This window comes from Molossus molossus, unplaced genomic scaffold (assembly GCF_014108415.1).
Source record: "Molossus molossus isolate mMolMol1 unplaced genomic scaffold, mMolMol1.p scaffold_m16_p_21, whole genome shotgun sequence".
NCBI classification, from domain to species: Eukaryota; Metazoa; Chordata; class Mammalia; order Chiroptera; family Molossidae; genus Molossus; species Molossus molossus.
Genome location: NW_023425357.1, coordinates 10,276,932 through 10,298,349, shown reverse-complemented (window position 1 = coordinate 10,298,349; position 21,418 = coordinate 10,276,932). Strand labels below are relative to the sequence as shown.

The window sequence follows — 21,418 nt, the reverse complement described above, 5'->3', positions numbered from 1 at the left end:
ACTGATGAGGCTGGAGCCAGGGATCTTTCCTTGTGTATGAAGTCCCTTTCCAGTCCTCTAAACGGTGTGACCAAATCTGGGGGAGGACTGGCAAGTCAGGATCCAGGAGGCATTCCTGACCCTCTATGTCTGGAGGCTGGGCTGCTGTATCCATAGGAGGCTCTCCAGAAAGTTCACTCTTCTCCCCTGTCACATCCCCTTGTCTTCACTCTCTCACACCAGATTCTCTGACCCCAACTCCTCAGTGCGGCAGCCAGAGTTATCATTTAAAAACAGTCCTGACCCTGGCCAGGTGGCTCAGTTGGTTGAAGTGTTGTCCCAGTGAAAGGTTGAAGGTTTGATTCCCGGTCAGGGCACATACCTAGGTTTCGAGTTTGGTCCCTGGTCAGGGTGCATATGGGAGGCAAAGGACTGATGCTTCTCTCTCACATTAATGTTACTCTCTCCCTTCCATGAAAACACATCCTCAGGTGAAAATGAACAAGTGCAGCCCTTCTGCAGTGCCTGCACCAGTCTGCACTCCCACCAACAACGCACAAGGGCTCCCCTTTCTCTGCATCTTCGCCAACATTGCTGCTTGCTGATTTGCTGATGCTCGCCACTCTGACAGCTGAGGTGATATCTCCTTGTGGTTTTAATTTGCATATCTTTGATGATTAGGGACTTTGAACATCTTTTCATATGTCTGGTGGTCATCTGTATGTCCTCTTTGGAGAACTGTCTAGTCAAGTCCTCTGCCCAGTTTTTAATTGGATTGTTTTTGGTGTTTAGTTTTATAAGTTCTTTATAAATTTTGGATATTAAGCCCTTATCAGATGTATCATTGGTGAATGTGTTCTCTCATTCAGTGGGTTGTCTTTTCATTTTGTTGATGGTTTCCCTTGCTGTGCAAAAACTTTTTAGATTGATGCAGTCCCATTTATTTATTTTTCTTTTGTTTCCCTTGCTCAAGGTGATATATCAGAAAAAATATTGCCATGAGAAATGCCTGAGATTTTATTGCCTATGTTTTCTTCTAGGATTTTTATGGTTTTGAGAACAACATTAAGTTACCTCAAAAAATTAAAAGTGGAGCCCTGGCCAGTTTGGTTCAGCAGTTGAGCTTCGGCCTGTGGACCAGAGTCCCAGGTTCGGTTCCCACTAGGGGCACATACCACAAAAAAAATAAAATAAAATAAAAAAATAAAAGTGGAACTGTCTCATGACCCAGCAATTGCACTTCTGGGAATATATCCGAAGAAGCCTGCAACACCAATCAGAAAGTATGTAAGCACTCCTATGTTCATAGCAGTGCTATTTACAATAGCCAAGATTTGGAAGCAGCCCTAGTGTCCATCAGTAGATGAGTAGATAAAAAAGCTGTGGTATATTTACACCATGGAATACTACTCGGATGTAAAAAAAAGAAGGAGATCTTACCTTTTGTGACAGCATGGGTGGACTTGGAGAGCATTAAGCTAAGTGAAATAAGCCAGTCAGAGAAAGACAAGTTCCAAATGCATTAGATTCACTTACATGTGGAATCTAATGTACAAAATAAACTAACAAACAAAGTGGAGACAGACTCATGGATACAGAGAACAGACTGACAGCCATCAGAGGGGAGGCGGGAAGGGGGCTGGGTAAAAAAGGTGAAGGGATTAAGCAAAGAAAAAACAAACTCATAGAAACAGACAACAGTATGGTGATTCCCAGAGGGAAAGGGGGGTGGGGGAGGTAGAAGAGGGTAAAGTGGAGATAAATGGTGATGGAAGGAGACTTGACTTGGGGTGGTGAACACACAATACAATATGCAGATGATGTTATTATAGAAGTGTACATCTGAAACCCATGTAATTTTATTAACTAAAACCACTCCCAATAAATGCAGCCCTGCCTGAAATCCTGCTGAGGCTGACCTGACGGCCTAGGAGGCCCTGCACTCGGCCCCGCCCATCTTCCCCACCTCTCTGAACCCAGCCATCCTCTGCTCCTCCTTTCTCTCACCGCCAACCTCACTGGCAATTTTTTTAATAGGAATTTTTATTGACATAATTGTAGACTCGCATATGCTTGTAAGCTATAATACAAAGAGATAACCATACACACTACTTTACCTAGTTCGGCAAATGGTAATATTTTGCAAAATTATAGTATAATATCACCAGGACTCTGACGTTGATATAATCTACTGAATTTTTTCTTATTCCCTGTACTCACTGCTGTGTGTGTACTCAGTGCTATGCACACTCAGTGCTATGCACTCTCATTGCATGTAGAAGCTGGGAATCCACCATCACAAGATCTGCACATTCCGTCACCACAGGAACCCTCGGGTGACCTCTGACAACCACATCTCCCTCCCTTCGACCCTGCCTCCAACCCCTGACAACCATCCATCTTTTCTCCATTTGGGTAATTTTGCCAATTAAAAACGTCATATAAATAGAATCACCCTGGATGGGCTTTTTTCACTTGGATTCATCCAAATCGTTGCCTGTGTCAATAGTTTGTTCGCTTCTATTAGTGAGTAGTATTCCACGCTGTGGATGTACCACGGTTTGTTTAATTCTTCATCTGCTGAAGGACATCGAGGCTGTTTCCCATTTCGGCCACGAGGAGTAAAGCTGCTATGGACAACTGTGTATAGGTTTTTGTGTGAACGTAGTCTTACTCCTTCGGAATGAATGGATAAATGCCCGAGTGCCATGGCTGGGTCACTAGAGAGCTGCATATTTACTTTTTGAGCAACTGCCAATCTGTTTCCCAGAGAGGAAGTTCCATTTGACATTTTTCCAGCAAAGTCCAAGAAACACTGTTTCTCTACATTTTTTTTTTTTTTAATTCCTCACCTGAGGATATTTTTCTACTTATTATCAGATAGAGTGGGAGGGAGGGAGAGAGAGACAGAGAGAAACATCGATGTGATAGAGCCACATTGACTGGCTGCCTTCCACATGACCCGACCAGGGCTGGGGGTGAACTACAACTGAGGTATGTGCCCTTGACAAAAATCGAACCCGCAACTCACTAGTCTGCAGGCCGATGCTCTAACCGATGAGCAAAACCGGCCAGGGCTCCACATTCTTATTACCAGCAACTTCAGTTCATTCCCTCAACAGCCATGTACTGGGCAGCTCCCGCGTGCCAGGTCCTGTTCTAGATGCTGGGTTCATAGCAATGAACAAGACACAGTTCGTGTTATCAAACAGGAGCTGACGTGCTAACGGGCATTACACAAGTCAACAAACCGTAGTGCTAAGAAGAACATAAACGGGATGCTGTGATAAGGAGTGTGTGCGCGTCGAAAGGGTGTGCAGGCAGGAGGTACAGCACAGTGATTATGAAGCCAGACAGCCTGGGTTCAAATCCTGGCTCTGCCACTTCCTAGCTGTATGGCTCAGACGAGTGACCTGACTTACCCCTGCCTCGGTTTCCTCATTTGTAAAACTGGATCATACCAACCTCACTGGGGTGCTGGGAGGATGGAGAGTCAATACCTATGACACATTTAGCAGCAAGGATCAGGCCTGGATGGGCAGCCATCTGTTTAAGAGTCTCTGTAAGAACCTCTTGACCACCCAGTGGCAGTGCTAAGAACACGATTACAAGCTCTGTGGGTTTCCTGAGACACAAGGTACCCAAGTGCTCGGAAGGGAAAACAGCCACCCCGTGGGGCCAGGGCCCACCGCGCTCTGGGGTTGGCCTGCTGTGGGCACAGCAGAGGAAGGCAGGGCGAGGCCCCCACTTACCCAGCGACCGCAGCAGACACGTCAGGATGCAGGATCAGAGGAATTTCTCAGGGCACCCGGGCCTCTCCCCACCCCGGGGATCCGCCCCATTCCCAGGCTGGAGGGGGCTGGGGCGCAGGGCCTCCCGACACTCCTGGCCCATAAAACAGCCATTTTCTTTGCAGTGCTAGGAAGACACAGGTAATCTGGAAACTCCCCTCCCCACCCTGTCCCACCTCTTCCCAGGGCCTGGCTGAGAGGGAACTGAGAGAAGCATATTGGTTGGCATCTTAGCAAAATAAAAAATAGGGAAGTGGGGGGTGGGGGGCTGCTGTGGGCACTCCAGCACTGGAAGGAAATGAGGATGTCTTTGCAGGGAGTAGGCTGGGTTCCCTTCTCTGAGAAGGAATCGTGAGTCAGCGAGGCCCAGGGCCTTTCCAAGACACAGGCAGTGCTGCGGTGACCTGTTTTGCGGGCCGCCCAGTGGCCTGGGATTGAGCAGCAAGCTGCTTCTTCCCTAGGGACTAAGTCTGGAACCAGGGCGCCGTCCACCTTATATAAAACACCCTTCAACCCTGAACACCAAGTGGCCAGAAGACAGCAGAGCTCTCCAAGGTGCCACGCGCGGGCTGGCGTCTTGACCCTGACCCTGGCTTGTAGCAGTTGGTACAAACTGTCCAAGGGGAGGGAAGGGAGTCAGGACACCAAGTCTTGAAAATGCATAGAGGAGAAAAAAACAAACCATCGCCTAGCCGGCGTAGCTCAGTAGCTGAGCATTGACCCATGCACCCAGAGGTCACTGGTTCAATTCCTGGTCAGGGCACATGCCCAGGTTGTGGGCCCAGTGCCCAGTGGGGGGCATGCAGGAGGCGACCCATTGATGTTCTCTCTCATCGATGTTTCTATCTCTCTCTCTCCCTTCCTCTCTCTCTAAAATCAATAAAGGAAAACAACAACAACAAACCCCCCCCCCAAAAACCAAACCATTCGCTGCTCCCCTTTGTACCCTTCTGTGGTGACTCGGAACCGGGGAGAAAGTCCGAATCTCTAATGAGGGCCCACAAGGTCCATAATGACCAGTTTGCTGACCTTCCCCCATCACTCCACTCAGAGCACACTGGCCTGTTCTACAATACACCCCAGGGCCTTTGTACATGCTCTTCTCCCTGCCCCAACCCACCTCGGGCAAGTTTCTATTTATCCTTCAAGTGTAGGCTTGCAGGTCACTTCTTCAGAAGAGCCTTCTCGGACCTTCCCAACCCCTCCCCAGCCTTCAGTTATTCTCTTTCAAGGCACTCCAAACTTTCTCGAGAGCTTAATTACTGGTTAAATTATGTGGTTATGTGATTATCTGATATCTATCTCCCCCACTAGATGGTGAGTGCCATGAAGTCAGAATAATAGTAATGATACTATTACTTTTAACAACAGCTCACATTTATTAAACACCTACCTACAGGGTTTTACAACATTATCTCACCGACTTCTGACAACAGCTCTATGAGGTCAATACTGTCATTATCCCATTTCACAGATGGGGTAGCCATGTGAGCCCTGCCCACAGGCACTCGGTAATGGTTAGTTTAGGGGGTACCCACATTCGTGGTTACATTTCCAATTATTTCTACCACCTAATACCTATGAGGAGAGGGGAGAAGCCCACTGGGGATAGAAGCCCAGGTTCATAGAACACATTTTTGCCACTTAGGAGCAATAGCCTGTGATCTCAAGGGTCCCTTCCGGTTCTAATCCTTCCCCAATCCCAGAAGACACTAACTTAACACATCTACACTGTGTTCCTGTACGTCAAGCAAGGCCCGAGCACTAGAGACACAGCAATGAACAAAGCACAGGGGCCACACCATCACACAGCGCATGTCTGCTGGGGACGTGGAGACAAGGTTGTATCTCTTCTGGAAAAGGATCAGTAGTTGTTGGGGGGGATAACTGGGGGGGCACTGGGGAGCCTCAGGGCCATGAAAATACTCCGTATGAAACTGTAATGGAGGATACATGTCATAAGACCCACACCCATGCAGAACACAGAGTGGACCTAATGGAAACTATGAACTTCAGTTAACAATGATGTATCAGTATTGGTTCATTAGTTGTAACAAATGTACCATATGACTATAGGATGGAAGTAGGAGGGAAATTGTGTGGTGGAGACAGAGGCAGTTTGGGAACTCGGTACTTTATAATTTTCTGTAAACCTAAAACTGCTATTAAAAAAAAAAAGCCCTGTCTGTCTTGAACCTGCTCCCATCAGCCTTTGTCCCTCACGCCGCCGACCTCGGAGTCACCTGCCGGCCCTCATCGCCCTCCTTGCTCAGCTGGCCTCAGGGCTCCATGCTCTCCAGGTCCTCCCACGGGCCTCCTTCGCTGATTCCTGACCAGCTCTCTGGAGAGCTTTCTCTTCCCTATCCACACCCTCCCTCGGTGATCTCATCTGGTCCCGGCTCTAAACACCGTCACTTTCATGAAGACTCTTCCATTTCCCTTCCCAGGCCTCAACTCCAGACTCAGAGAGCCCGCACAGCTGTATTCCTGCTTCTCCACGGGACTTTCACCTTCTCCTTGCAAACCTCCCAGTGCAACTCGGTGCCTCCGCTAGGTACCTGGTATCCAGGCCGAACCCCTGGTGCGACCCTCCACCTCTCTCTCTGTCACCCTGACACCCAGTCCACTCACAATGTCGACTCCATCTTCAAATGTAATTCAGATCTCTCCATTCCCCCTCCCCTCTCTCCTGCCTGGGCCTAGCAGGAGCTTCCTCCCAGATTTCCTGGCTCCCACCCCTGCTCCCACACACAGAGGACCGCTGCACGTGTCAGTCAGATCACGTTCCTCCTCTGCTCAGAACACTCCCGCAGCACTTCTGAGCGAAGGCCTCGGTCCCTACAAGGCCTCGCATGTCATTCTCTGACCTCATCTCCTCCCATGCTGTCTTTTATTTTAGCCACCGAGGTGGGTGTATAATGGTATCTCACTGTGGTTACTACTTGCTCTTCCATGATGATGATTAAGGATGGTGAGGTACTATAATAATAATAATAATAATAATAATAAAAAAAAAACAACTCTTACACAGCATTATGTGCCATGCACTATGCTAAGTACTTTCTACATACAGCTGCATGAGCCCTTTCCAACCTCTTAAGCCAGATGTGTACCCAAGCTGTGGATAATTAGGATTTTAGAAAGGCAATACAGAGCCTGTACCCTGGCAGGGTCTGGAGACGCATCTATCACATAGAAATTTCTGCAGCGAAGATAATCTATCCATTTGGATCATGCTCCACCTAGGATTACAGATCTGTATTATCCCTGAATCCCCACAACCACTCTATTTTATAGATGGGGACACTGAGGCACAGGAAGGCTAAGTGCCTTGGCCACACTCAGAGAGGCAGAAGTGGGCGGGGATTCCAACACAGGTCATTTTTACTAATGTTCTCTATACTGGGTTGTAGGGTAGCTGACAGGAAATTAATCAATGTTGAATGAATGAATAAAATTAAGCTGGGAAAGTCCGAGAACTCACTCTCTCCAACTAGTTAATGCTCCTGGCAGGAAGCTTCAACACCACTGAGCTAACCGTGTGTGCTTAATTTAATTGATGTATTTGGAATACAAGACCTAACCAAACATAAAGCAAGATTTCCGCCCCAACACGATCCTCAGAATAATAGTTGTCATTCAGAGTTTTCATAGTATTATTTTGAACAAAGTACTGTTTACAAAAGACGTTAGCTTCTGAAGACAAACGATGCTAGTTTCGGCAACAGTGAAAAAAGGAGGCATGTATCGTAACAGACTCAGGAACAATTCCTGAGCGACTAGCCTCTCAATTACAGGTGTTATGAGTCATGTAAACAGGCTCTTGAAAGATTCCTTTAGAAAGCAAGTTAGAGACGATAATTATAAGCGACATTCAATTGATTTAAACAAAATACTCGAGGTGAAAGTCTCCCTGTGTACACAAGGGGCATTTAGACTAGAATTTTGAAAACCGAAGAAAGAGTGTGTAAGGCCACACTGAAAATGGCCTTGCGGCAAAGCGCCACTGTGCAGTGTGAAACTGAATCTTCCTGAAACGTCATTTACTCTTCACACCGGAACGATCAGTCTGTTTGATTCAAAAGCAAGTGTTTATGTAACCACTTATGTATGTTCACATTTATTCATTTACCCATTTCAGTAACTGTCCTTAAAAAACATCAAAGTTGCCCTGGCCGGTTTGGCTCAGCAGTTAGAGCGTCGGCCTGTGGTCTGGGGAGACCTGGGTTCGGTTCCCACAAAGGGCACGTACCTCGGTTGCAGTTTGTCCCTGGCCCTGGTTGGGGTCATGTGGATGGCAACCACTTGATGTGTCTCTGATGTTGATGTTTCTCTCTCTCTTCCTCCCTCTCTATCTGAACATAAATGCAAAAATGTCCTACGAGTGAGAATAAAAAAAATATCTAAGTTTTGGCCCTGGCCAGTTTGGCTCAGCGGTTGGAACGTCGGCCTGAGGACCAATGAGTCATGGGTTCGATTCCGGTCAAGGGCATGTACCTCGGTTGCGGTTTGTCCTTGGCCCTGGTGGGGTCATGCAATTGACAATAAGTCGTTGTAGCTCTATCACATCGATGTTTCTCTGTCTCTGTCTCCCTCCCACTCTACCTGATAATAGGTAGAAAAATATCCTCAGGGAAAAAAAAAATCAAAGTTTTATAACGTCACATAGTAAGTTAGTGGTGACACTTGAGAGATCACCACTATACAACTAAAACGGGGACAAATCCGTCTGATGATAGATGACTGGGCCCTTGATGCCTGGGAGACAGTTTCCAGTGACAACATAAAACAAAATTCAAAAGTGCCACATCACAAACATTTCTGATGGGTGGGGATGAAATATTCTGGAAAGAAGTGCTGGCGACTGAAAAAGTGACTCCCACGATAATAAGGATGCCTGCAAAGTGTTAACACCGTTTCGTAATATGTGAGCGGATATGAGCAACATTCTGAATTCAACATTTTGGATAGAATTCTAAAGGCGTCACAAAATAAATAAATTAAAAAATATAAATAAGCAGCTGATTATGTCATTTATATTCCTAAATATTTCAAATGGGCCTCTCCATTTTTTAAATCTTCTCTTTGAAAAGATGGAAAATCAACTTGTTTTGGGACACCTTGTTTTAAGTACAAGTATTTTTTTAAAATCTGAAAAGTACACACATCAGCTTGCAAAAATGATTATCTTGGAGGATTCCGAGTCTTTGGATTTCTTTTTTTAAAACAATGAGCAAGTATAACCCGGAAAATCAGACACGCAAGCAAACGATACAGCTTTATAGCGTGCAACTCACCCAAGACCATGATAAAGTAGCAGTCCTCACTCTCAGCCACACCCTGGGAACACCGGGGAATTTTAAAAAGCTTCGCAGGGCACCTGGGCCCCGCCCCAGGCCTGGGAGTTTCTTAAAGCTCCCATGGGACTCTAATGTGCAGCAACAATGAGAATAGTTACCAAAGCAACATTTTTCAAATTTTTCTACAGAACATGTCAGTGTGTTTTAGAAAATAAAAAGGCTCCACAGGCAAAGAAGCAAGTTTCTTTCCTGGAAGTTCTCAGAGCCTACAAAATGCAAAAGTGCACCATGACTTTTTTAAAAAATATGTTTGGAACAAAATTTTTTTTTCCTTTATTGATTTGAGAGAGAAAGGAAGACAGAGGTAGAGAGAGAGAGAGAAACATTAATAAGAGGGAACATCGATCGGCCGCCTCCTGCATGTCCCCCACTGGGGATCTGGCCCACAACTCGGGCATGTGCCCTGAACGGGAAGCATGGGTCGATGCTCAACCACTGAGCCACACCGGCCGGGGAGGGACCATCACTTTTACAAGCAAGCAGGACACAGAGCATGGTGAACATCCCCTTTCTCTGAGCAGCCACGCTGTTAGCAAGCCCTATCCAGTCTACCTCCTCACCTGCCCTCCCCTACCCCCATCTCGCCGGCCTGGCCTTGTCCCGCATCACCTCCCATCTGGACTAGGGCAGCTGTCTCCCCCCTGCTCTCGCACTGGCCTTACAATCCACTGCCAATAAGGTGGGCTAGCAGACACACTTGGGGCACACAAAGTTTGAAAAACTTCTGTTCCTGCCTGAGACTCCCTGCAGTGTTCCTAATGGCCCCCTTCGACCATGGAAAGGACCTGCTTCAGGTGACAGCAGAGCTGTTCGAATAAAGCTGTGCTCTCGGTGCCATTGTTGAGCTGTCACATCACCGGCCTAGAAGGAGGCCCACAGAACCCTTGGACTTGGAGCCCATCCATTTCCTGATGCTTTAAGCCAATACACATGGGGTTTTCTGTTATGTGCAAGCCCAAAGCATCCACACTCTATGTATGTTCTCTTAAATTACCCTATTTATCGGTCATAAGTTTCACCAAGTAAAATGGCCTTAATCATCTGTTTTTCTTGTCTCCCTTCTAGAATGCCAGCTCCCCGAGAGCAGGGGAATCTGTCCTGCTCGCTGCCATGTGCCTAGGGCCTGAAGTCCTGCCTACCGAAGAGCAGAAACTCAGCATTGACTGAAGAATGATGGAGCTCATTTCCTTCTCTCAACAGCTTCAAAAGGCAGGTGTTGCAATGGCCAAACTCCTCCACACAGCCACATGGACCCTGCATGGTCTGCCCCAGCCACCTCCCCCATTCACAATCCTACAGTTATGCTGGCCGCCTCCCAGTTCCTTCAGTCAGGCTCCTCCCCACGTCCAGGACTACACTGATTCTGTTCCCTCTTTTGGGAATGGCTCCCCCATTCCATCAAGGCCTACTCATCCTTTAGGCCTCCTCTCAAATGACAGTCCTCAGGACAGACATCCCCTGACCAATCCAAACATGCCAGGTCCCTGGATATGCTCCCCGGCTCCTCCATCGCACTCAGCACAGATGTAATCAGAGTTGCCTCTGGAACTCCGCACTCAGATCCTGTGCCCGCCGCGGAACTGAGCTCCAAGGAGGCAGGGACCCCTTAGAAGACTTCGCACACAGTAGGCGCTTAGTAGAAACCACACCTGCCTCTTGTGGCCAGGGTATTTACTGGTCACTGAGTACCCACGTGCCCCTCCAGCCCCTTGCAGTTGGGCCACACAACTAATTCCAGGGATGAACTATGTCACTCTCTAAGTTCTAGGCCTCTTGGTCCCTTGTCCTACCATGGTGACCCTAGAGGTTGTGTGTTCCAGTTATGAGGCTTTAAGATAGGGAGCCTGTTAGCCTGGGTCCCTGATGTACAAGGGGAAGCCCACCCTGATGTACCTCACGTCCTGAGTGAGAAACTGACACCTGCTGTGTCCCAACCTCCAGGATTTCAGGACTGATCTGTTACCAGAGCAGAATCCTGCCTGTTGCTGGAAGGTGAGGAGCAGGGCAGTGAAAGGATGAGGGGGACAGAACAGCTACAGATGCTCCTCGACGTGTGCTGGGGCCACGTCCCGATAAATCCAGCATAAGCTGAAAATACGGGAAGTCGAAAATGCATTTACTACACCTAACCTACCAAACGCCACCGCTCAGCCTCGCCGACCCTGCCATCAGCCTCCAGCTGGGCAAAAGCATCTCGCTGCCGCTCCCGGCATCGCGAGAGCACCTTACACCACCGGCTGCCAGCCCTAAGAAAGGATAACAATTCAGAAGCTGGAGTATGGTTTCTACTGAATGTGTATTGCCTTTGTGACACTGTTAAGTTGAAAAATCTAAGTCGAACCATCTTAGGTCGGGATGGTCTGGACTCCCTGGGGAGTCACCACTTCCCACTCCCGAAGCAGCGGAGGAAAGAGCCCCGAACCCCAGCTCCCTTCAGACGGGGCTCGCTGAGGAGGTCCTCAGACACAGCTCCTTAGGAATCACAGCGAGGGTCTCCCCCTGGGGATGGGAGGAGGATGCTCAGAAGCCCTGATACCCTGGAAAACTCTATTAGCTGGAGGAAGCTGAAACGGCAAGGCTGCATGAAGGGCCTGGACTAATTCGGGCTGACAGCCTTCCTGTGGAATCACCCACTGGGGCTCTGCCCTCCCGGCTCCATCCCAGAGAATAAATCGTACTGTCAGGTCTAATTTGGGACTCGACTGACGGGCTGAGCAGAGCATCTATGCGTTCTGGCCACAGAGGTCAAGGGCAGCCCATGTGCTAGAGGCCAGTGCTGACAGGCCTGGGAACTGGAGGGAAAGGGGACTGAAGGACGACAGCTGTGGGTTTCCAAACAGACCTAAGAAACTCCATCTTCTCCCATGAAATTTCTGGCCAGGCCCCAGCTGCACCGGCCCTGTTCCCAGAGCACAGTTCTGCATATCCAGGCACCATGCAAGCTTGGGGCTGGGCATTAGGTAAACACTCACACGTGGTGAATAAACAATCACAAGAGCAGCAGCTAAAGTTTAGTATCTTATGGGCCGGTGACTAAGCTGCCTAACCTGTGACATGTGGTGGGGGCTAACGAATGCAAGCCAAGGTCATCACCACCATCTCGTCCATTCCGTGAGTACTGTGCCAGGCACTGTTCTAAGTACTTGAGACTCATAATCACCTTTTAATTCTCAAGACAACCTTAGGAGAAACAGAAGCTCTCAGGGCATCACCTTTCCAGGAGGGTATCCCTGCAAGCCTGGTGCCCAGCACAGGACCAGGAAATGGGGCTTGCCCAGCCAATGTTTGTTGAATGAATGGAAGGAAGGAAACCCAAGCCCAAATACTTTATTTTACAGAGGAAGGGAATGGAGATTCCGAAAGGACAAATTGCTCCTTGATACATCTCTACTCCTCTTCTAAGGCCCAAAGATGCTTCCAGGAGCCCTCCCAGATCCCCGAGCAGGGCTGGGCACCTTCTCTAGGATCCCACTATGCCCTGGCTCCCCCATACTGCCCTGACCACTCTGCACTGTTTCTGAGGGCTGGCCTCCCTCACTGAATGAAGAGCCCAAAGAGTGTGGGACCCACTCAAGCATGAAACTGTCTCATCCACACCTCAGCACCACAGGGACAGGCACAGAGAAGGTCCATGTTAACTGTGTGCTGAGCCAACCAGCAGGACCCCAAGAAAGGAAGAACCCCAAGGCCAGAAGCTTCATTCTGGGAAGAAGAATGAAAAGCACAGGTACAATTTGTTTGGGAAAGGGAGACTAAGAGAAGCCTTCTCAGCGATTTGCAAGCCCCAAAGAGCAGCCAGGAAGACAAGTGGCGGGTGCTGCTCACCTGGACCGGACCAGAACCAGGGAGAGGTCGTTACACAGGGCGGATGTGATTCACAAGACGTTTGTAATGATCCAAGTTTCCCCAAAGTAAAATATACTGCCTTCTTCCTCCCTTGCTGGAAGAATTTAAACTGAGGCTAGACAGCTAGCCGTCTGGGCATCCAGGACCTCTCTGAAGGCAACCAAGTGTAGTGGCCCAGAGTCAGGGCCGTGGAGGCAAACTGCAGAGGGTCCCACCCTGGCTCCTCCACTTGGCAAGTGGCTTCACCACTCGGTGCCTCAGTTTCCAAGCCATTCCTAGGGAGCGATCACAGCAGCAACTCAATGGGCTGGGTGTAAGGACTGAATGAGATCATGCACGTAAAGGGCCTACAGGAGGGCTTGGCACAGTCAGCACCCAGTGCTAATTATTATTGTTTTTCTTCCCCTGTGGAACCAGACACTTCTGGCTGCTAACCCAACTGACACTCTCAATTCCCCTTTTCTGTGGCTTCCTCCTCAGGAGCAGCTCAGAAGCTAAATCAAATTTCCCACCCTCCTTGGAGCTAGGGGAGGCCATGCGCCCCATTTCTGGCCAATGAGCTGTAGGGGGAATCTGCTGTGGGGAATCGGGAGTGCATGAGCAGCTCAGAACGGAAAAACACACTGCTGGAGTTGAGCCTCCCCTCCTTGTTCTGGCTGGAGCTGCAGCAGCAACCTTGTAACCACGAGGGGAAGGCCAAGCAAATCAGAGGTTCCAGCCTGAACATCACTCAACCTCTCAACGACTGGCAGCCAACTTACCTCCAGGTTTATTGTGATGGGAAAGAAATCAATCCTCACTTGTTTAAGCTGCTGCGAGCTGGGCTGTCTGTCTCTGCGGCTGAGGGCTGAGAGCATTCCTGGCTGATGCACCTACCATGGCACGAACGGCTCGGGGCACATGGCCATGGTAATCGTTTGCCAAACTCAGTTCGGTTTCCCTGGTGAGAAGCCCAGTTCCAGAGAAGGAGTGAAAGGCCGAGCCAGAGCAGTGTTTGCCCAAAAGCTCAGCAGCTGTGTCCCGCCCTTCCTTTTCAGGCGCACCTGTCCCATCTGTACAATTATTTACTCAATACTTTCTTTAAACCAAGTTACTTTTACACTTAAATGTATATATGTACATCTAAAAAGGAGTCTGCACTCCCACCAAAATGCAACAGAGGAATCCTTTGCTACAAAAGCAACTCAATGAAAACAAACAAAAAATATATTCATCCACGTACCACTGAAAATGATCTGATACAGCATAATTTGGGTATAATGGACTAGCAAGAATTCCTCACTTTTGTCTTCTACTGGGGAAAACATATCGGAGGATTTGGCAATACGCACTCGGCATTTCCACAGGGCAACAGTGAGCCACAGGTAAGCAGGAACTGCAGCTTAGAGAGGGACACCTCTTCCTGTTGGCCATGCATCTGAAAACCCTGACACAAAGGGAGATGGTTCCTTTAGATCCCCCACTGGGTGGTGGAAGAACAGGGTTGGGCACCCGCCTCCTCAGAGAGACCTTGTCTAAAATCGCCCTGGTTGCCACCGGTCAGTCCCCTTCCTGCTTTACTCATCTCTGTAGTTACTTGCAGCCGCACAACTTATTCTGAGTTCACTTGTTTATCTGTCTATTTTTATCCTCCAGTACAATGTCAGGGACAGGATCTGTTTGGTTCATTCCTGAATCCCCGCACCTGGAACATACCAGCAGGTGCTCAAATGCCTACTTGTTGAACAAAGAAAAGCAGCAAAAGGATAAGCCCCGCCTCCTGCTTCCCAGCCCGAGACCCTCGGGCTGACCATGGAGGAGAAACGCGGGTTCTCCCAAAGTCTGAGAGGCAATACTAGAAATCCGCTCAGAACTTGATCTTTCACATTAACCAGGCATGTGCTAGAATAAAATGAATATTTATGAAGCCATAAAGAAGCATGTTAATAACCAAAAGCTGAAATCAATGAGAAGGAACAGGTCTTCCTTTCAGAATTAATTTTTTTTTTTTTTTTTTTTTTTTTAATCCTCACCGGAGGACATTTTTCCATTTTTTGTTCAGGTAGAGTGGAAGGGGGAGAGAGGATCGGAGAGAGAGAGAGAGAAAGATCGATGTGAAAGGAACACATCGAGTGGCTGCCACCCGCACAACCGACCAGGGCCGGGGACAAACTGCAACCGAGGTACGCGCCCTTAGCGGGAACCGAACCCGGGTCTCTCAGGACCGCAGGCCGACACTCTAACCGCTGAGCCAAACCAGCCAGGGCCCTTTCAGAATTAATTATGTGGGCTATTAATAAATGTAGAAGAAGTGAGGGACATACAAAAATCACCACTAGGGAAATGCCACAGTAATAACTGTTGCAGGCAGGACGCACCTCGTCAAGGCGTGCCAAAACTAGCAGGAGGAAGTTTGAGCAGAAATCATCATAGTTTCAAAGTACCTCCCCCAAGATACTTATCGGTTACAAAGGGAAAAACAGCCACTTCACAGTGCAGAAACCCAGCACACAGCGCAAGTGGTCCAGGTCAGCAGCACCAGTGACAAGACACATGGACGTGAATGACCCCTCGACCCCCTGGGACAGTGCACTGAGGAGGGCACGTGACTTCTGTGGTGTCCTGCCAAATAAGGAAAACTTCCATCCAGTCATGAGAAAACATCCGACAAACCCAAACTGAGACATTCTACAAAACAGCAGAGTAGTCCTCTTCCCAGGAAAGACTGAGGAACCGTTACAGAGGGGAGGAGATGAAGGAGACATGACAAGTAAATGCAGTGTGGGATCCTGGATAGAGTCTTGGGTCAGAAAAGGGACATCAGTGGAAAAACTAGTGAAACTTGACTAGAGTCTGTCATTTAGTTCATAGTACTGGACCAGTGTTAATTTCCCGGTTTGATAGTTGTCTAACTTTTTAAAGATGGGAATATCAGGGGAAGCTGGGTGATGGGTGTGTATATGTAAATTCTTTGTACTATTTTTGCAACATTTTTGTAAATCTAAAATTCCTTCAAATTAAGACAGTTAATAAAGAATTATGCTAAGAAGCATCCTTTGATGGAAATCTGACCTCTAGAGACTGTCCCACCATCAAGCTCCTGCTATCCAGGCTGAGCCTGAGGCCAGGAAGGATGTGTGGGTACCCAGTGAACAGCCAGGAGAGAATTTACTGTCTCCATTCACTCAGTTTCCAAAGCCCGATGAACCAGCCTCGCAGCTGAGTCAACACCACTACCTGCACCCAGAGCCTGCATGTCAGACTCCTCCTCTCCCGCTTTCCACCCTGTTCGCGTCTCCTGAGGCTTCGAGCACCACACAGTGTCCCTAAGCACCCTCACTGCGTCCTGCCAACAAAGGTGGCGTCCCACTTGGGAATGTCCCAACTGGAATGCCACATACGCTGAGGCCCACCCCTTGCTGAGACTCTACCCCAAAGGAACGAAAGAGGGTGTTCACGAACAAATCCCCCAGGAGCCTAAAGGTAACATATTCAGAACCCTTATATTACAGATATTTGTCATATTTACAAACTGTAAGTCTGTGCAAACACCCACACTACATTTGTGCCTGTGGAGAAATGGCCCATCCACACGGGTGGGCGATGGGGCCATCTGCCACCATGACTGTGGTGGCAGGTACACAGCTGCGCACATCTGCCAAAATTAAAAGCTGTACACTAACCCTGGCCGGTTTGGCTCGGCGGTTAGAGCGTCGGCCTGAGGACCCAAGGGTCTCGGGTTCAATTCCTGGTCAAGGGCACATACCTGGGTTGCAGGTTTGATCCCCAGGCCCAGTGGGGGTATGCAGGAGGCAACCAATCAATGTATCTCCCTCACATCGATGTTTGTTTCTCTCTCTCTCTCTCTCTTCCACTTTATCTAAAAAGTAATAAAAAATTACCCTTGGGTAAGGATTAAAAAACAAAAACTGTACACTAAAGAGCGAATTCTACTTTCTGTAAACTTAAAAAATGGAGTTTAAAAGTTAAAAAAAAAAGACAAGAATATGACACACTGATGCGTGCTCTGAACAAAGACTTCCAGGCAGACGGCTGGTGGGGACAGTGCTGCAGAGGCCGCCACACAGAACGGCTTTTCCCTTTAAATAGCAAACTAAAACCATCAGAGCGCATGTGCGCGCAGAACCGCTCAAGAGCGGGAAGAGGTCTGGCAGGACGCCCTCCCCACTGCCGATGGTAATTCCCCCTAAAGGATGTTAGACTTGTTGGTCCAGCGGGGCGGCGAAGGAGGCCCCCTCTTTTCCCTTGACATTCTTTTGAACACATTTTTTTTTTATAATAAAGAGGCTCAGGTGTACTAGTTGTAAAGTTTAGGCAAACAAATAAGCACACGGTACTCACCCTCCGTGCGCCCTGGACTCTAGTGCTCCTCGAGGGTCCCGGGGGGGCCGATGTCAAAGACAGCGCATCTGCAGAGACGGAAAGAAACGAGGTGATGTCTTTGGCCAACTCGAGCCTTCCTGCTAACTGTACTGTCATTCACACTCACTCCCTCAACAAATATTTACTGAACGCCCGCTCTGTGCCAGGCACCGAGGGGACACCAGTGACGGAGACAAAGCTGTGGTCCTCGGGGAGCAGACATTCCAATAGGGGAGAAAGACAACGAACACACAGTATGAAGTCAGGCAACAGGGTGAGGAGAGGACAGAGACATGGACACGGGAGACCGCGAATTACGTGGCTACCTGAGAAAGCCTTCCAGGTCACCGAACGGCCGGCGCACAGGATGACGCGAGTGCGCACACCTGAGTGGCAGCAGGCCGGGCGCTGGGGCAGGTAAGCGAGGGAATGAATGGCGCGAGAGGACAGGGAGGTGACGGGGCAGACGGTAGGCCATTATGAGGACATTTCCTTCAGACAATTGGGAGGAGTGGCAGAGAAACAGCACTTGTCCTGACTTGTAACTTTATATTATTAATTTATGTTTTTGAATATTTAGTATGGCTGTTCATATTTGAGTGAATTTCATGGAAACTTTATATTACTAATTTATGCTTTTGCATATTTAGCATAGTTGTGCATATCTGAATAGACATTTCATGGATGAATGAATGTCTTTGGCTGAGAAGCCGCTGTCTGTATTGTTCACCATCCCATTCCACTTTAGGCCAGGGAGATGAGATCTGAGAGGACAGCCTAGACCCTTCCTATACAGCATGGCCATTAAATAACAACTCTCACTCCCTATGGCCAGGTGCCGTCCCAGCAGACATGAGCCGACTCATTTCACTTTCCCATCAACTCTAAGAAATAGATACCTGCTACAGATGAGGAAGCTGGGCGTGGAGAGGGGAAGGAACCCACTAGCCGAGGCATCCAGCCAGTCACAAGTATACTGTAGCTGGGATGAACCCAGGCAGCCTAGCTCCAGGCCCCTTGGCCAGGCGACAGTCATGGTGGTCAGTGAAGGCTAACCCCAGGCTGGCAATGCCTCCCCGCCCCTCGTCCCCAATACTGCTATGCCCAAACGCTGCCCACAATGCCACGGCCAAGCTCAAACATCAGCCAGCTCCTCCAGGAAGGAAACCTAACAAGCCAACTTTCCAGGGTCCAGAAATCAGAAGTTTCAATAATCTTGCCCCTAGGGCTCCTGGAGAAGCCAAAAGAGGTTCTTAATCTTTCGCATGCTAGGGACCCCTGTTGGCAGCCTAGTAAAAAAAAAAAAAAAAAGGTGTGAATTCCTTCTCAGAATCACGTTTTTAAATGTATACAATACAATCCACAAGATTATAAGAGGAACTAATTATGTTCAGATACCAAAATATTTGTAAAAAAACACAACCAATCTGAGATACAGTAATACACGTGCTTCTTTACGAATGCTTTAAATTACAAAAATCTGAGTGGGGGGCCCAGTAACTATAGTAATTTGGAAACAGATGACTCTAATGATATTTTGTGATATCTGCCACAACTATAGTGTGATATGGAAATCTTTGTGATGTCCAGCAGTGATGGTCACAGGTGTAGCTAATACATTTGTGGCTTGAGGCCCTCATTCAGAAGGAAAGAAAATGCTGTATTTCATTCAGTTGGATGGTAGAAAAAATAAAGATGTAATTTTTTTCCCCAGCCAACTTCACAATCCTCCAAACTCCATCCAAGGGCCCTGCACGGGTCAACGGTCCTGAGATTAAGAACCCCTAAACTATAGCTGAGATAGGGTAAAGGTGGGGTGTGCTCCCCGAGAAGACAACAATATGGGGTGGGGGCAGATTCAGACCCTTGGGGCCTGAGCACTAGCTGTTTGGGCTCACACGGCATCTCAGCCCCTTGAACCTCGCCTTCCCCACTCAAACCACAGAATTCCTGTGGGGATGAGCCCACCCATGAGGTAACAGGGAAGGAGAGAATGGTCACATGATCCAGCCCTGACTAATAAAGCCACTGTACCTCCTCTTCTCTGTCCCTGGCCTCAGAAGCCAGGCTGATAAGGTCCAATAAACACCAGCCTCAGGACATGTGCTGGGACTACAGGGAAAGAGGCTATTTCCCTTGGGGATAAGATGGTTACTATACATGGGGAGCTGCCTAAGAGCCTACCTGAAATTAAAAGCAACACGGAGAAATGCAGAGCTAGGAGGTGGAAGGAATTCGGGTCCTGGCAACCTTAGGAGAGGCCCTGGATCTAGCCATGCCTGAAGCCATTCCACGTGCACTGTCCCAGACTGTAAGCCCATACATTTCCTTTTATACTTAAGCAAGCTGACCTGCATTTGTATTTGTTCACACAACAAAATGACTCTCAACTAATATGGAAGGGCAGAGGCAACTGTCGTTCCTGAGATTCCCAAAGCTCATTACCAAGCCACTTCGGAGAGCACCGAATGAAATTTAAAAAGTTACTAAACGGAAATAGCGAATACAGAGTAACACATGCCTTTAAAAAACTCAGAAATAGCCTCTTGGGTAGGTGCTATCCTTCAGCTGGTCTATGAAGCCCTAATGATTTTGGTTTTCAAGATGCTTGGCAGGGCAGGAGAGAACCAGAAGTCCCCAGAACATTTTCCTTTATCACCAGGTTTCCCATTTTAGAAATTCCTGGGATGGTCAGAAAGCCCCTGCAATAAAGCTCCTGTAAAATTTTAATAGCTGCCTTTAAGCAGCAATGGAAACTGCTTTTCTGTGGCTCCGATCCCCCCTTTCCTTCTCCAGAGCGATACATACAGCTCCTGAAAGGCAGTGATGAGCAGTGATGCGCTGTCTCTGAGCTGGGACTCTACTTCCTGCCAGCTGGAGAAAGCCGTGATGTCCATCAGTCGGGGACACCTCATACATGGGAGGGGTCACAGCAAAGAGGAAGATGCCAAGGGAATGGCAGCAAAGGAGGGCTACAGGGCCAGGAATTCACCCAGGACCCCAGATGTCCCAGCCCACCCACTACAGCCCTGGCCCAGCTGTCCCGTATGTCTCACTCACAGGGCCAAGCACGAAGCTTTCCAGGGATCGTACCAAGCAACAGAATCCCAGATGCCAGAACCTGGCCAAACTCCTAGCCTGTGTGGCTCCTCCCCGCACCCACAGCGATGGGCTCTGGGAGAAACACATGACCTAAGCAAGGCTAATCAGAGTTGGCCCTGGAAACTCGGCTGGAATTACTGGGGGTAAGAATGGGCTGGAAGGCAGGGGCTGCAGGGGGCTACTTTGCTCCCTGGGGTCGGGTCAGGGCAGGACACCCGAGAACGAAGTCGAAGCTGAGACAGGCGAGCCTAGAAGTGGAGAAGGGCGGACTCTTGACAACAATACTGACTCCAGTCAAGCCAGCTCTGGGTTTTCTCAGTTCCCAGAGCCATTAACTTCCCTTTTGCAGTGGAAGCCAGTCTGAATTGGGGAGATGCTATCATACACAACCGAAATAACTGAATGACAGAACTGGCAGGGACCCCAGAAATCAATACAGCGCTCTTTCATGTTTGGGTGAACATGACCCTTCTAAGAAGCTGACAAAATGTGTTGTCTCTCTCCAGAAACCAACCAACCAACCAACATAAAAAAACCCACACTGCATGTCTTCAAAGACCTCTGAAGCCTCCACAGGAACTGGGTGAAGAGCGGTGGTCTAGTCTGTCCACCTGATGCAAAGTGAGGTTCAGAAAGCTTCAGACTTCCCAGAGCCCCAGATGGTTCTACCCTGAGCTCCCCTGATAATGGTCCTCAGAGGGGCTGCAGGGGGTCAGGGGAGGAAGCCCCAGGCCGCCACACCCTCCTTTACCTGCAACAGCTCTGCTTTGTTCTGTTTGGGTTATTTATTTTTTTTAATTTTTATTTATTTATTTTTATTCTCACCTGAGGACTTTTTTTGGCATTTGTCTTCAGATAGAGCGGGAGGGCGAGAGAGAGAGAGAGAGAGAGAAACATCGACATGAGAGAGGCACATCGACTGGTTGCCACCCATACGACCCCAACCGGGGACCGAACCTGGGACTCTCCGGTCCTCGG

General features: G+C 48.6%; 1 protein-coding gene across 2 annotated transcripts in view; it reads right to left on the bottom strand.

Moving 5' to 3' along the window:
• The window catches only part of SIPA1L3 (signal induced proliferation associated 1 like 3), a 225,288-nt gene that overhangs the window by 114,207 nt on the left and 89,663 nt on the right, over nucleotides 1–21,418 (bottom strand). For both annotated transcript variants that reach the window (XM_036274268.1, XM_036274267.1), the window contains one exon: nucleotides 17,318–17,385. The gene's annotated coding sequence lies outside the window, so the exon portion shown is untranslated. The remainder of the gene's footprint in view (nucleotides 1–17,317; nucleotides 17,386–21,418) is intronic.